Here is a 2,388-nt window from a genome sequence, read left to right as displayed (position 1 = left end):
TGGCAAAGAGAGTAGTTGTTCAAGTTTTTTTCTTTCTAGGGCGATGTTGAAACTTATATTGACTATGGTTCAATAGTTTAATATTTTGGTACGTAAATTTATTAAAATTCAACAAATATTGAATTTTGAATTCGGAAGGGAACCTTGAAGTAATGGTAAAATTGTTGAATTTATCGCGGTAACATCCACTAATACTTGTAATACAGTAGATTATCTACATTACACCCTTTAGGGTGCGGTCCTTCCCCAGACTTTAAAGACTCTGCTTGAATACGGAATGCATTATATATCGAGCTGCCGTTAATTGAATTTTGAATTCATAACTTAAAAGTACAATGAGTTCGACACCTAAAACCTTAATATTGAATCCGCTTATATCATTAACCAAAGATTTCGACTTTTTAATCATGAGAATGGAAAATCCTTCAATATTGAAGCTTTAGACACCCAACGGTTAAAAGAAAATCCTCCACATATAGGAATATGGTGAAACGGTTTACAGCTTCTTCACTCATAAAACAGACACCATACAGCTCAAATTTTACTGGATTCACGCCTCTCCAAGATTTCTTCCTGCATAATTCCGATACACTTAGGGATGGTTTGGTACGAGGGATAACAAATAATTAATCACATGATTAAATTTGAAATGAGCTTATCCCATATTTGGTTGGGATAAAATCGCAGAATAACTAATCTCAGATTGTAGTATTCTTTTATCCCTATGAGAGGGTGGGATAACTAATCCTGGAATAAGTTGTTTCCAACCAAACAACCCTTATCTCTCTACTGAAAAATAAAAACAAAGAACGAAAAAAAAAAACATTTAATACATACATTTATTTCTGTTGATCATAGATTATGTTTCACCTAGTCTCTCTATTTATCATAATGCATTTCTTGTTGATCGTGTAAATTTGAGAATGATCACCTTAATCAGAACTCATAAGTGAGAAATATTTCTTTCAACTAATTATGTCGTTAAATGGACATTCCTCCATATTATGTTTTTGGAAAAGTTAGAAGGACTTAATATATTTGTATCTCGCTTTGCATGTAAGCTTTTCAATACAAATTTAATTTATATACACCAATTACGTAACTTTTTTTACCCTAGTATTAATGTAGTTTATATTTATAACTAGCAGTAACATGTTACTTACCTTATTTTAGGTAATAAACTTACATTTAATACAAGAATTTCATATAACTAATTTATAAATGATTTTAAGGTGACATATCTAATATCTTTCCGTACTTTATCATGGTGTTTTGTTCCCTAATCCTATGTAGATTATCATTTATCCCTTCTTATTTATTTTGTATTCATGCTCTAACAAAGTGAATAATGCTACTTTTTGACAAAATTGACAACTTTAATTATCTGTACTTCATAATTCTCATTGTATCGTTTCTAGCACGGTCACAGTAGGCCACATACCTAAGAACATTAATAATTACTTAATGAAAATTGATAGCTTATTTCTGTACTTTATTTTGAAAGCCTATTTATCGAAGAAAATATAGAAGGATAGAAGAGGGGAAAGAGGCTTGAATATTGACTATCGGTTTGATGGAAATGGCGATTTTTTCTCACCATCCGTTTCCCTAAATCCAAGATTCAGTTGAGCACAATTACTAGAGTTAAATGCGTTCTATAAATGCAGAGCATGATGGCGATTTCGTTTTTCCTTATATATATTTCCTCTGTTTACCCTAAAATTCGAGTAACAATTAAACTTATATTGTGGTTTTAAGCATATGTTACTTAATTCAATACCAATTCATAAACAAGGAATAAAATAGATAAATTAAGAGATAGGGTAGATCAAACCAGTATGCGAGTGAAGTCTCGACCTCGATTCAAGACGGTCTCGAGATAGAGCAGTAATAATAACAGTGAAGAAATGAAACAACAATGATGAATAGTAACGAACGGTAAGCAAGGTAAAAAGAGCAGTGGATGTGTGTATTCTTATTAGTGAATTATGAATTCCGCCTACAAATGAATGGGATCCCTCTTTATATAGAACTATCATATTAACATCTAATTAACCGCTGCAGATCGATCCGTTCCGAGATTCACGCCACGATTCTCGATCAATCGCGGATATCTCGCCTTTTCCGTTATCAAGCCATGTCGATGTCCCTCGAAGTCTGCCTCTTTCTGTCCGCCATCGAGGTCGACCTCGGCCCTAACTCGACATCCTAGCACTTTGACGTGACATTCCTATCTCGACCAAAGAATGAAATCGGGTAGCCCCGATTTCCACCGTACACAGATAGTCCCCTCGTTTCTTAGAGAAAAACGATAAGAAACGACTTGAGCCTCGATTTTTAGGAGACCCTGATAATGATGTCATCCCCGTGATGTAAGCGATCGAAGTG

This window comes from Nicotiana attenuata, unplaced genomic scaffold (genome assembly GCF_001879085.1).
Source record: "Nicotiana attenuata strain UT unplaced genomic scaffold, NIATTr2, whole genome shotgun sequence".
Lineage (NCBI taxonomy): Eukaryota > Viridiplantae > Streptophyta > Magnoliopsida > Solanales > Solanaceae > Nicotiana > Nicotiana attenuata.
Note: the sequence above shows the minus strand (reverse complement) of the source record.